Source organism: Pteropus alecto, unplaced genomic scaffold, assembly GCF_000325575.1.
Source record: "Pteropus alecto unplaced genomic scaffold, ASM32557v1 scaffold75, whole genome shotgun sequence".
NCBI classification, from domain to species: Eukaryota; Metazoa; Chordata; class Mammalia; order Chiroptera; family Pteropodidae; genus Pteropus; species Pteropus alecto.
The window spans coordinates 22,391,639-22,406,886 of record NW_006440638.1 but is presented as its reverse complement, the minus strand read 5'-3'; the positions used below and the strand labels follow the sequence as shown (position 1 = coordinate 22,406,886).

At 36.8% G+C, this 15,248-nt stretch overlaps 1 protein-coding gene across 12 annotated transcripts in view; it reads right to left on the bottom strand.

Annotated features, from left to right (window-relative positions):
- Window positions 1–15,248, bottom strand: part of ERC2 (ELKS/RAB6-interacting/CAST family member 2) — an 890,290-nt gene that overhangs the window by 530,774 nt on the left and 344,268 nt on the right. The gene's annotated exons all lie outside the window — the stretch shown is intronic.

Below are 15,248 nucleotides of genomic sequence, written 5' to 3'. Positions count from 1 at the left end.
ACTGTGCTTCCATAAAAAACTATTGTTTAGATCATGCTTTTTCAGGTTATCTGAGTCTAGTCTTTCATTAGAAAGGGCTAAATTGTAGATATTGCTATGAGTTTTCTATAAACATACAAATTCTGACCTATCCAAATTGACCTCCTTCCACACTTGGGGAAAAAACAGTTTTTCTTCCATTTGCACATGCATTTCAATATTTCTAATCTATAAAAGTTTCTGTTCTATGAGTTCTCAATCTAATTCTAACATCTGCCTGGTTTATTCATTCATTAATAAGTTAAGTAAAATCTTTAATACGTGTTCATTTTATATCTCTATCAGAGTCATGATTTTACCATTTTTTGAAAATTTTGAGTGGGTTCTGTTTCCACTGCTACACCAGGAACATCTTAAGTACTTTTAGGATATTTGCTAAATGAATGAACAAACTAACAAGTGAACAAACTTTCTCCATGGGCACATAGGGATACTATAAGCATAGATAGTGGTAAGAGTAAAAATCAGACTACTTCAGTTTATTAATCTATTGATGCTACTTACCAGCTGCATTACCTACAGTAATTCCCTATACCTTACTATTCCCATCTGAAAAATGGAGAGGAATAAGCCCCTCAGATGCCAATAGGATTAAAAGAAACAATCTATGAAAAGTGCTTAGCATTATACATGGCAGCTCTATAAGTATTCGATAAACTATATCTATTTTCATCATTTTTAAACAGGTTGACCATTTGGACAATTATCCACATTCTGTCCTTCTTCAAGCCTCCCTTAAAGTGCCCCATTCCCAACAGGTGCTTCATAAAGACTAATGACAGTGGTGGTGACCACAGCAGTACCAAAACCTCCTGGCCTGCCAAGCTTAATAAAGTGTGTTATCCATTCTTCCAGACCACTGCTGGAGATGTTACAGCCTGACCTTCTATTGATCCCAACATTATCCCAATGGACCTTGTTCCATTGTAATTTATTACAAGAGCCAAATTGAATCCATATGACAGTGCTCAGAGCCAATTCTCATTGAGGTTCTCCCCATCCCCCACTCCATCCCTACAGCCCCCATAGATTTGTAGAGACACTGAATTAGATGATTTACTCAATTCCAGATATTACAGCTATTGAATTCCTTTCTTTAATCTTGCACGTCCACCTAGAAAACAATAAAAATGGCCTGGCATGATTTGTTCTGTACTCTCGTAAATTTATTATTAATGTGAAGTCAGTAACCTTCACTTCCCTGCTCAATTCTTCCCAGCCATGGTCTTTATCTTGAGGAATTCAAGTTGCTTGTTGCTACTGACATCTCCTATATTCCTCAAGCCTTTATTCTCAGAAAGAAGCAAGTCCAGAAAGATAGCTCTCTGGCTACAGGCATTACGGCACATAAATAACAACAGGACTGAGCAGATTCTACATGCAAGTTTGCCAAAAGATGTCTGAGCAAATTAGCGCCTCCCATGCACTATGTAAGGCAATTTCAACAGCTAAAATTGACATTCTTGATTTTTCCTTCGACACAGGGTTGGTGTCTCAGGCCCTTTCCCTGTCATAGCTCATTGCTTTTGTAAGCATTTTAGACATTATTTTCTAGCTTCTTATTCTCTCCATGGGCTAGACTAATCTGCACTGGCACTCCAGTTGGGAGACTTACCTAACTGAACTGGTTTGTCAACTATCATAACACTTAGCACAGTCTCTGCTTGGTTCCCATATCCTTGATCATAGAGACTCTACAAAAGGAGGAAAGGGACTTTAAAAGATGAATTCGACAAAGAAAAAAAAACATTTGGCTTAAAATTTTAAGTAAAGGTAATGTAGCACTGATGTGAAAAGTATATATAAACCACACAGAAATATACAACAAATGTTTTAACTATAATGGGAAATGAAATACCAAACCAAAGACATAATTACAGTTCCTCAAGAACTCTTTCTGAGAATTTGGATTTGAACATGGCAAAAAAATGTGTTTCCTTATGACAACTGGCATGTTTGTCAGAGATTTAAGTTTAAGTTATTGTAAACAGAGCAAATATGTCAATTACCTTGGATACTTAACTAAGTTGGCATCTAAGACATTCAGTCACCCGATATAAAAATATTTTAAAAAGAAGTTTAAAATAAGGCAGAAGATGAGCTGATATGCACGTGGGTATAAACATGCATTACTGTGACCAATTTAAATGAGTGAATAAATGTCTCATATTATTTATAGATGTTCTTTTCATATTATAAACATGAATTTTACTTAAGTTTAAATATTTACTTTGCTCACTGCATTATGTAATAAAATGGATAAATATTCTATATAAGAGATTCCATTTTTAAAACCCAATTTGCTTTTTAAGAAAGAAAAGGCTATTTTATTTCCTTTTTTAAAAAAGAGATATATAATATGGTACTCACATGTAAACTATTTTTAAATAAAGTAGAACTGTGCATTTAGAAATAAAAGATAAACAGGATAAATAAACAATAAAAGGACTGTAATTCAGGCTTCAGGGCAAAACTACACACCTCTGAACACATCAGGACCTGGTGTGAGCTTTTCTGTGTCAATCTGGTGTTCACTGGACCTACCTTACATGTTTAAAAGGCTCTGCTGATTGCTATATATCTGTTCCAGCAGCAAAAGCAATATCTATGATACCTGCTGGCTACTCTCCAAACCAATGCTTACTATGAATGCTAGAAAATGGAAGTGGATTTATACAAACCCACCTTTATTAAAAATAAAAATAAAAATAATAATAATAATAATAATAAAATTAGAAATAATAATAAGAGAAAGTCCTTTCTTCTCTTTCTAAACACATAAAGGTCCTGGTTATTTTCCTCCTAAAAACAATTTAATGTCATCACTTTAACACATCACACACACAAACACACCCCACTTCCTGCCCCTTCAGGGACTTTTCCACTAGTCCCTCACTAGAATGGTTTACTCTATCTGACTTCCAAAGTAACTTTGCTAGTTTAGCAAAGTTATTGGATTCGAGTCTCGATTCTGACTTGAGCTCACCTGGGGCATTTGATTTCTGGCTCTAAGACCCCCTCACCTTCTCAACAGACTGAGTTACACTAGGCTGTTTCTCAATTCTTTTTCAGCGCTAACATTTTACACTGTAACAACTCTGGCTTTAGGACAACTTCAGGGATAAAAAAAAACCATGTGGTTATGACATGGAACATTTCATATAATAGGAGTTATCTTTAAAAGTATTATCTTTAGAATGAGCTATTGATAAAGACTATAACATGGATAAATTTAAATGCATTATGCTAAGTGAAAGAAGCCAGACACAGAAGGTTATATATTGTATGATTCCATTTCTATGACATTCTGGAAAAGCCAAAACTATAGGGATGGCAAACAAATAGGTGGTTGCCAGAAATCGGAGGCTGGGGAGAGGAACTGACTACACAAGAGGCAGCACGAGGGAAGTTTTTGTGGTGTTAGAACTATAATGTATAACGATTGTACAGGTAGTAACACAACTCTAAGCTTTTGTCAAAACACATAAAACTATACAACACAAAGAGTGAATTTCACTGTAAATTTTAAAATTAATTTTAAATTCTCTTTATAAAGTAATTCCATTTTCTTTCCAAGGTCTTTGAGTCAATGTGTCTAGCATTTAAAAACTGATTTTTAATATAAAATAACAATTTGCTATGCATGAACAGTATTGGGCACTTTATTCATTCAACAAATACTTCTTGAACACTTACTGTGCTGAGAAGGTATGAGACTGAAAGGGTGATGTAAGCTTATCCTCATTCTAAAGATAGGGAAAATGAGATAGAATAAAATGCAAGTAACTTGCCTCAAGTTAAAAGCCCATAATCTGAGATTCAAAACCAGGCCTGTCACAGTCCCTACTCTTAAACAAATTATACTGATGTGTGCATGTATGTACATATATGTGTGTTTCCATACACTTTTTGAAACAAAAATAGTGTTAGACTTTGGTGGTAAGGGTGTGAGAAAACAGGTTTTTCTCTGATCATCTTCTGTACATACATATTATAAAGTTTATTTCAATTAGAAAATCATATGATTATCTTTCTGTCATTAAATAGTCTTCTATAATCTATTGGCTGAATTGCCACGTAGGACTATACCATCATTTCTTTAATCACTCCTCTACTTTATAACACTTTCACTGATCAGCCAAAAAATATGTAAAGATCCATGCTATAAACAAGGCTGTGGCTAAATCTATGCCAACAATCTTATTTTTTTTCTTAGGATGAATTCCTTGATGAAGAATCGGTAGATGAACCAGGAACCAGCTTTGGTGGAGAGCACCCATGTGTCTTCCACCCACCTACCTGACATTCTATACTTCCTATCTATCTCTCTCAAGGAATGCCCCCATACAAGGTCTAATGAAGAGTCGTTTATACAGAATGGCAGCAAAGAATCCTTGCATCTATTCTTACTTTCTCACCTGTTCTTGTCTATGCCTCTAGCTGTTAACAAGTTCACAAACATTCATAATTTGGAGAGAGCCTTAGTATATGTATGCTGCCCTTCATATAGTTCTATAACTTCATATTTCAATACTAAAGAAAGAAATATCTCCACTGCTAGTCAATCAGTGCTATTCATTGGAGCATATTCTGTTTGCTTAGCTTTGCTTCATTCAGACTTTATTCACAAAAAAAAGCTAGAGAATGCAACAGAAATTTGGAAAGATCTCACCCTTGGGAACAAATTACTTATTTCCCATTACGTCAGGAGGAACGTCTGAGGCGAACAGTAAATACAGCCCTAAAAAGAAGCACACCTTGTTCAACTCTATCAAATATTTAGAGTATATTAAAAAAATCTCAAACTTGTCATGAAGGGTGTTATATGTTAGAATTGCCTCTACACTATTAATAACTTGTGATCTATACCAGAGCTCAGCAAACTATAGCCCATGGGCCAAATCTGGCCCACTGTCTGTTTTTGTAAATAAAGTTTTATTGGAAGACACCCTGAATCTCATCAGAACTTTAGACAGATTTGTTTATTCACTCATTTCAATTTCAATTTTCCAGCTAACACTTAATAAGCACCTACAAGGTGCTAAGCAGTGCTTGGTTCTAGGGATAAAAAGATAAGTAAGATGTAGTCACTTCCTTTGCTGACCTCAGGATTTAATGGAGAAGCAGACACAAACACATAATATCACATTTTAATAAAACTTAGCTATGCAACCTGAAATAGTAGAATCTGAAAAGTGTAATAAAGGCTCACTTCTATGCACACATTTTGAAATAATACAAATCCCATAAAATTATAAAAATTCATCAAAATTTTCATTTTTTCTAAACTAAGTAGTCAACGGCAATGGAAACTCCTTTCCTTACAGTTTTAAGCAATACCACTTTAGTGAGCCAAAATCTTCTTGTCAGTATCCTGTGAACTCTACTACCATATATTTGCCTCTGGATTTCTATGAAAGGTTTGTTACTACTGAACAGTTATTTTAATATGCACTTGTATAAGTTTTCTCTGGCTGTGTAACAAAATACCACCAATTTACTGACTTAAAACAACATCCATCTTTTGGCTCACAGTTTTGTGGGTCAGAAGTCCAGCACAGCATGGCTGGGGTCTCTGTTGAGGATATCAAAAGGATGAAATCAGAGTGTCCGCCAGATTATTTGTCTGGAGTCTCTAGAGAAATATGCACTTTCTAAGCTTATTCTTGTTATTGGCAAAATTCAGTTTTTCGTGTTCTTAGGACTAAGGTCCTTGCTGCCATGCTGGCTATCAGAAGGAACCAATTTCAGCCCCAGGGGCTGCCCAAATTCTTTGCCATGTGGCTTCCTCCATCTTTAAGTTAACAATAGAGAATTTCTCGTATAGCAAATCCCCTTCATATTTCAATCTCTGACTTCCCTGTCTCTGACCTTAGGGTCCAGATTTAAACGGCTCATGTGATTAGGTCAAGCCAGCTCAAATAATCTCTCTTTCTTAAAGTTAGCTGTGCCCTAGGACATAATATAATCATGGATGTTAAGTCCATCATATTCACAGTACTGGGCATTACTCAGGGAATGTACAACAGGGAGGCAGGAAATCTTGGAGGCCATAGCACTTTTGTTAGAATGGTAAATTACTTTTATAAACTATAATTATGTTATCTAAAGGCTGATTACATATTGGTGCTATTGCTGGTTCTCAAAAATCAGCAATCTAAAAAGGAGGTAAGTGTGATAAAATGGTATGATGAAGGTCTCGAATCACCATATACTCCAGACCATTAATTTAGAATTCAGCTTCTGTGAAAACAGTTTCTTTAAAGCAATTGTATCTTTTAGTTTGCAAAGGGTATAGTATAATCAGGTAAGGGTAATGGGAGTGGGGGAGGCAATGAGACTGCAATATCAGAACAGTATTAAGGTGCTCCTTAGCTACAATAATTGTGGGGTCATATGCCCCAAGAACACATCACCCCTAGTTTCCACTTATTCCTATGGGAAACTTAGACCTATATTATAAAAGTTTTGAATTATGGACTTCTCTGTAGAATATAATACGATAAATGCTAATATAGATATGTGTAAACTCTTCACAGCAAAGTAGAATCTATTGCCAAACACAGGGTAAGTAAAAGGGACAGAATATTTTCCTTCCCACATAAATAAGGTTGATTTCAATCAAATGGCCTGGGGAGTATGTGGGAAGAAAAACAGAATCATCTCCAGACTGAAAAATGTAAAGGCTCAACCACCTCTAATCCCGTATCACAAAACAATAACAACGAGCAGCTGAGATCGACAATGTGTCAAGATGCCTACACCCATTAGGGTAGCAGCCATCGTCAGGGCACTCTGGCCATTTTTATTTTAAATCTTCAAGGGATTTTGCAGGTAATTATCAACAAACTTTTTTTAAAAAATCCATCATGCCAAAATTGAGTACAGAATATAAGGTCTTAACCCTGAAGCTAATATTTATTTAAAAGAGAATTTGTCTCCCCTGGCTCAGAATCAGCTCTGTCACTGAATAAGAATCAGTTCTCAGCATGCTCTGGCCCTGAAATGCATTTTGAAATAACACAGATAATCACTATTGCCACTTGCAAGACATAAGGGACTGGAAGAGAACATTTATAATGTAGAAATCAAAATGATGCTCAAATCTTAATTATAAAATACATTTGATTGCTAGAAGACATAAAGAACAGAAAAACTTCTAACAAATTTGTTTCCTAAATAAGGCAGGGAAGTGTGGTCCATCTACATTAAATCATTTCTAATTCTACCAAATGCACTATGCTGAAGCTTCCAGCCAAACCTTTGCAAATGCTACCCTGACAACTTAGACTGGGCAATATCTCCTAGTCCCTGAGATCTTGATGTAGTCATCAACTTTGCTGAAGTCCTTCTTAACCATCCCACTCCCCACAATAAGTGAGATGACCCTCCTATGAGCATCGTGTATCTGGTTGGCATAGCACATATCACACACTGCCCTGTCATTGCCTGTTTTAGTGGTGTTTTCCATGAACGTGAGCTCCTGAAGGGCAGAAACTATTCCCTATTCAGTAGCCCATGTACCCACTAGTGCCTGCAGAGCAATCAGATCGTTACAGATGCTTAATATGGATTTTGGACGACTGGATAGTAGGAAGAAAGGAAGGCATGCTGGCCAGAACAGGGTAATGGTGCTCAAGGCCTCAGATGTCATAGAGGCATGGAGAGAAGAAAAGGGGAAAGTATAATCAGAACCCAGGTCCTATCACTAATTAGATCTGTGATTCTAAAAAAGTCATTTCATCTCTCAGGACCTCTGAGTCCTGAGTGGAAAAATGAAGATTGGACTCAGAGGGTCCATCAAGTCTCTTCTAAGTATACTGTTCTCTCACATCTTTCTGTCTTGAGGATTGTCAGTGCTTCACCAGCATTCCTATTTTAATATGTCTTTTAAAGTCAAGTAATATTGGGTTGTGTTTAATAGAGCCAAGGGATTGAAAAATGCAGCTAACTGAGGATAGTGCCTGTAGATGGTAAATGAATGAATGAACGGGCTTCCCTAAATCTCTTTAATTGCTCTATCAGAAATGTGAATTGTTTAGCTTTGGTTCTTTGGTAATAAAATGTTATTTTATCTAGGTCATCTCTAAAAGAAGGGCAACTTTAAATCCCTTAGAAGAAAATCAACATACACAAAGGAAGATGGTAAATTCATTGCTTCACAAAGAAGCTCAAGTTTACCAAGGAAGCCACAACTTCTATTCAAGAGACACGGTGCAACCTTCAAAATATCACTTCACTGGGGCAAAAATGGACTTCTTACCAATAGAATCAATTGGGATAATAACCAAGCTGTTTTTTTTCCCTAGGCTATCACTTACATTGGGCAAATAATTCCAGCCAAGAGTAGCAGCCACAGGTTTGGTGATCATTTGTTCCGTAGAACTTAATTATTTAAGCACTAGAACCCCGGGCATCAGCTTTATGTCATGATAAAGATATGATATATTAAATGATGTCAGAGCAAACATCCTTATCCTTCTGCTTAGACCCGATGAGATATTACTAACGAGAATACATACAAAGAATTTATTATATAGTAAGTTAGCTTTTTCTTTTATTTTCTAGACTAAGAAGATAATATTCAAAAGAAAAGTAGCAAATTACAAACACTAATCTAGACAATACTTTTTTAGTTGCAAATTTTTAAGTAACGTATTAGTTAAATCTACATCCAGTCCATATCAAACAAATGTTACCATACCCCCAAATGACTAAAATATATGAAATAAAATATATGAAAAAATATATTAATTGTGACTATAGAATCAGATCTTCAGCCTAAGGCTTTTAAAACAAAGTGCTTTTTTTTTTTTGGTCAGGAAAAAATTAGTCTGAAAGGTCACTTTTCCAAATGACTAGAATGTTGGCATTTAGCCAAAGAAATTTAAAACTGAGTGATATCAGCTGGGTATCTAATTCAGATGCTTTATTTATATGTTCCCTATACTACAGCTGATCAGCATCTCCTCTAAATTAGTTGATATAATCAGTGTGATCAGATCAGTTTTAATAATTCGAATAATTGTAATAGTTCAAGAGTGCTATATATTTACCCTTTGTGTTTATAAATATGGATTATGTGAAAATTATAAAATAGAAAGTAATAATAATAGTTCAAACATCATACACACTCAAACTCACATCCACACGCACAAGATGTTCACCTCTGTAAACTATCTATAATGACACCAGAGAAAAAGTATAGCAAAAAATGTTAATCATATCAGTTGAGATACTATCCAGAGGGGAGAAAAATGTCTGTTATATTAACAGTCGTTTTAAAAATACTATCTAAAGTCAGGGAGTACAAAGAACCAAGATGAGTAAGATGGTCCATACATGGCAAAAAAGGACTCCCATACACAAGGGTTAGGTCTGATAATTATTTGCTTTGGGGGTAGGGGACAGAGGGATATCTTGTACATTGTAGAATATTTAGCAGCACCCCTGGACTCTACCCAACAAATGCTTGTAGCAATCCCACAGCTGTGTGATCAAAACTATCTCTATACATTGCCAAATGTTCCTGGGGAGGAGGTGGTAAGTTGTAAAGTGTCCCTTGAGTGAAAATCACTGCCTTAGACACATGACCAATCCCTAGATGTCATTTCAGTTCCTGGCTTCAGATGCAGAGTGAGCTCGCCTACACCACGGTCAAACCTCAAGTGACCAGCTCACTGACTAGGTGAGGAGTCTCCCAAATCATGAGTTTGCCAGAAAACTGCCTTAGATTTTTCAAATCGTTTTTTGAGGTCAAAGTCCTTTAAACCAACCAAAACAAAGTAAAACGCCTATGAGAGCAAAAATGGTGCGATCCTTTGAAAACGATGCAGCAAAACAATCTAATAGCTTGTTTCAAATCGTTTTTTGAGGTCAAAGTCCTTTAAACCAACCAAAACAAAGTAAAACGCCTATGAGAGCAAAAATGGTGCGATCCTTTGAAAATGATGCAGCAAAACAATCTAATAGCTTAGAATGATACATGTAGAATCTAGTGGGAGAAAAATAAACAGAAACTTAAGGTCATCGTGATCTTTCTTTTCTCCAAATGTGGATGAACATGTATTTTTTAAAATTCAGACCTGACATTGTATTTTATTAATTTAACTGGTTTCCTATTTTTTATATTTAGTAACTGCATCTCTGCCAGTTCAGTATTAAAAATAGGCATCCTTTATATCAACATCAGGTAAACTGCTCAAATTATAGTTTAGCTAATCTCTAAAAGTTAATGAACTTGTCTCATGAGGGAGGCAGGATTATAAAGCAGAAAAACACCAGAATGGTGTGGTGATTAAAAAGAGATCCATCACTTCCCTTCTGTGTGACTTTGGGCAAGTTAATCTCTAAATCAGTCTCCTGTTTTAAAAATAGGAATTATGATAGTACCTATATACTATTAGGTTTATTAATAGGACTCAGGGTCTAGTATAAGTAAAGGCTCAATCATTAGGTGACACTTTTGTTATAAAAATTATCATTTGCAAGGTCATAGTTAGAAAGGACCATAGCAATTTCATTGATTCATTCTCATAAAATATTAGGCCTCAAGCAATCCTTTAAGATAGAAGTGAGAACTAGAGGAAGAAGCATTCTCTTTGCAGAACAAGACAGTATTCTTGATATATGCTACATTTTCTTTTTATTAAAAAGGAAACTGAAGGAAGAGTGGCTTAGTTCCCTTACTCAAGGCTTTATTCCTTTTTACCTTCCCAGTGTAATGGAACTGAGGCTGGAGGTGTTAGATGTGGGTTGAGCACCAGTCATTTCCTCATCTCTGTTTAATTATACATGGGATGTTTCCCTTTGCAGCTTACACAGAACATACGGTCCTGGGAACAAGGAGTGTATCCGACATTTCACAGGGGCAAATGACTCTTCTCATAACTAACAATATTCTTGGGCCAAGAGTGGATCTCAAAGTGATTATTCTTCTCCGAGGTTCTCGTTCATTCAGAATTTGCTGATATAATTTATTTACCCAATGTATATTGATTGAAGACCATCACCTGCCAAGAATTTTGCAAGAAGCTGAAGGTATATTGATGATCATGGTTGGGGCATTCAAGGAACTTAGCCGGGAGGGAAGCCAGGACTTGCTAAAGCGATGCGTAATTTCAGACTGAGCCAAGAAGTGATTCTCTAAGAGTGTAAAACCTCTCTCAGCCTTCAGTGTTAGCGAAGACTTCCCTGAGTAAGTAACACAAGAACTGAGTGGAAAGCTCAGGTGGAAAGCTTGGAACCACATTTCCCAGATTCCTTTTAGAAAGAATCTGGTTAGATCCTGCCAGTGAGAGGCACTTGTGTGATATTTGAAGCTCTGTCTCAGGACTTTGAATCTTAACCAACAGTATGATGTAAGGGCAAAGAGAGGACAGTAAGAGGGCAGTCATCAGCAGAGAAGACACCTGAGCAGATACTCCAAGTGATGAGATCATGGCATTATCTGCCATCTCATGGTCTCCTTGAGCTGTCCTGGTTCTTAGAGATCGAGAAGATCATTCCTAATCTGGTTCTACTAGCCAGATACTGGGGCTCTGGTTATCCTTGCAATAAATTCCATTTTGCTTAAGGTAGCCAGAATTAGCTTCTGCTGTTTGTATACATCAAGTTGTTTGCTTCTGGTTACATGCCACGTTGCTTTCTACTGCACCTATATTTAGGATTATGTACTTCCCTCTCACATGGAGAATTTCTTAATTCTCTTTGAACCTCTAGGAACTGTAGAAGTGACTGACCGACACATAGGAAACACTTAGTCAATGCAAAATGAATATGATTATGTACATGTTCAAAAAAATAAGAAGGTTTGCCAATAATAAATACAAAAATTCATCTAAATGTTTAAACACTGAGAAAGAGCTCAATTAAGTCAAAAAGTCCTCCATACCTTATGTGGAAATCTCTATGTTGTGTAATCATCTTCTCAGATACTACTTTTTAAAATAAACTTCATGAAGAAACCCAGTATGCTAATAATCATACTCCTGTAGCATCTTCACTTTTGAGCCTATCATCATTCAGAATTTTCTCCACCATACTTCCAAACGGGCCAGGTCCACAATACCACTCCCAGAAGCCAACTCCACTCACCACTCCCTACTGAAGTGGGCAGGTCCATAATACCACTCCCAAAAGCCAACTCCACTCACCACTCCTTGCCCTCTTCCATGAAGCCCAATAGGTAGCTCATGAACTTGGCTTTCAGAGAAATCACCATCTGTTTTTCTACCCCTAATAAATAAAGTGCCTTTGCTCTATAAATTCACATTGCTTGTGGAACTGAAACCTAGAATGAAAATGGAGATCAAATTTTTGTCCAATTTAATGGCTTTTTAAAAAAATATCTTGGGTACTAAATTTAGGCTGCAAGAATCTATGGGCTATATAACAGCCTAAATTTTATTTGGTTAAAATAATACTACCATGTCCTAAAATCCTGGGCATTGTACACTTTCCAAATGTACAATGTCATCAAGGTTTTATGACATTTCCTACAAAAACTCCATAGTCAGGTAGCACTTCATCAATTGCATTTTGAATTCAGATATGGAAACAGAACGCTATGGCTGCAGCATAAAAATTGTGCTGCTCCTCTGACTTCAGATCATAGCCACAAGGGGATATAGTCCACTGAACAATTTTCAGACATGCACATTTTTGTCCCCTACTAAAATTACTCCATATCTTGGAATTATGGAGTAGAGCCAAAAATATGATGGCAGCACCACAAATCCATTCTTGATGACTTCTGTTTTCCTACAAAAGCCTGATCAATAAAATTCTGCCACCTGGGATTCTCTGTTTATTTAACTTTACTTCCTTCCTCAAGCAACAAAATGCTTAAAGCATCATGTCCATGCCTGCTGCTCTGACATGTGACCTGTCCACATGGCTTAGGAAGCACACAAAACTTCTGAGATCTTCTGAGGTCCCTGAAGGTCTCCGTAACTGACAGATACGAGATGCAAGCTTAGCTTCGCCAGGTTAAACATCGCTATGAAAGGAGCATACTCAATTCTACTGGTATCAAAACACAGTGCTGGTTGCCAAAGAGTCTATGAGAAAGAAATATTAAGTAATACTCTACTTCTAACATTGACATGAGTTTATTATTCTTCCATGCCAAGCTTCCATTGGAAGCCTATGCTGTTCCAATCCAGGCCTCCCCTAAAACAGTCAATTATGCTGAATGTGGTCAAAACTTGAAGGAGTCTTTGATCCCAAAGACAATGTTTCGTTGGGCCATTAGCTTCTATACTATTTCAACATTTTGAGTTGGTTTCTGAATTGTGTGCGTTACTTTAGTGATTATTTCTCTTTCACACTGCAGGTATAATAGAACTCTTGCCCCTTCACTATGTTTCCAGTGGTTTTATTTCCTCCCCAAATTTACTGGTAAACACTCAGTGAAAAAGACTCGAAATGGAACAGCCTCTCCAAATACACATTAAATATTTTCAAATTCATTACCTACATGGTTTAAATAAATGAAATTGTGATCATGTTGCCCAAAGAAGTCATAATATAACCAACTTTGTTCTAGAATTTCCAAACTGGTTCTTGAACCTTTGAGAATGGCTGTTGGGAAAGTTAAAATTTTACAAAATATTCACATCAGCAAAAGTGGCCATTTGTCACTTCTTCATTGAAAGGGCCTTCCTAAAATCTTTACTGAGAAAATTCTTACTATTTGTTTCTCAAGAATGACAGTGCTTAGTCTCACCTCCTAGTAAAACAAACAATTGTGATATTCTTCCTCGATTCACTCTCACACATGGTGCCATCATCATAAAACTTGAGGTCCAAAAGAATATGAGACTTATTCTCTTAATTTGCAATAACCATTTTACTCTATTTTCCAAAAGACAAAAAAGGAAAAAGAAACAACTTATATCTAGATTGTATAACCTCAGGCAAACCTACCATAAGCCTCAGTATCCTTTAGTGTCCTGGGATTAATAATTGTACCTGCCTCACAAGGCTATGGTCAAGCGTAAGTAAACAGTGCATGTGATGAACATAGCATAATATTCAGCATACAGTGTTCAACAGAAGTAAGTTCAATAAATGTCAGCTTTTATTACATTCTTTGAGGGTATTTTAAACGAAAAGATCTTCTGAATCCTCAGCACATGTTCCGAGAACTGTTTCTGTTAGTCCCACCTGCCCTAGATAGCCCCTTTATTTCAAGGATCTTCAGTAGTCTCTTCCCAGCTCTCTTCTAATTATCTGTATCAGTTAACTGAGCTTCAAAGCGGGGATCCAATGACCAAGGCCTTTTCATAAAGAACTTAACAGAAATGAATTCGTAATATGATCCATCAGATCACCAATATCCTGAGAGTGAGGATGGAAGCCACCAAGAATGAGGATGGAAGCCACTGGAGATGAGCACTGCTTTATGGGCATACGCCTTGTGTAGCTACACGGGGTTCCACACTCATAGGGACCCCATGCTTGGTTTAACGCTCTGCTATTACTATCATCCTGAATTTCACAATAAAGTTTGAAAAAGGAGTCCCACATTTTCATTTTGCACTGAGCCCCACAAGTTATGTAGCTGGTTGTTGTGATTGGAGAGTTTTGATCAGAGAGTGATATAAATTGTCTTATGTTTTTAAAAGATTGCTCTAGCTTCTGTCTTACGAACAGGCTCCAGGAAAGGTAAGGATAAAAGCAGGAAAAATAGCTAGGATGCCATTGATATAAACAAGGTGAGAGATGATGGTGGCAAATGACACCAAGAGAAGTGGCCAGTTAGATTCCATTTGCCTGTAGCTGTAGCATGGGAGCCTAGCAAGAGGCCAGTCTATGGCAGTGTCCTTGCCAGCCAGCTCCTGCTCCTCATCACTGGTTCCCAACCAGTTTCCATGCTGACTGCCTGTTAATTTGAAAACCGTATGTCTCTACAATACATTTTCTTTTTCCTAAAAGGGCAGGTGTTGGTTTCTTTTCTTGTCTACTTTTTTCCTAGGATCAGGCATGGGACCCTATGGTTCCACCAAAACTGTACACAGTAGCGAATGGGAATTCTCAGAAAGAAAATCGGAGCGCTGTCGCAAAATCTAGATCCTCCACAATGGAGAAAATGAACTGCTAAGAAAAGGAAGGAAAGAAGGCCCTAACCATGTCAGACATCTGTGTTAGCTAACTGTAGTAGGGGCTTATTATGTATTCTCTCATCGATGCCAATTAAGTAATGG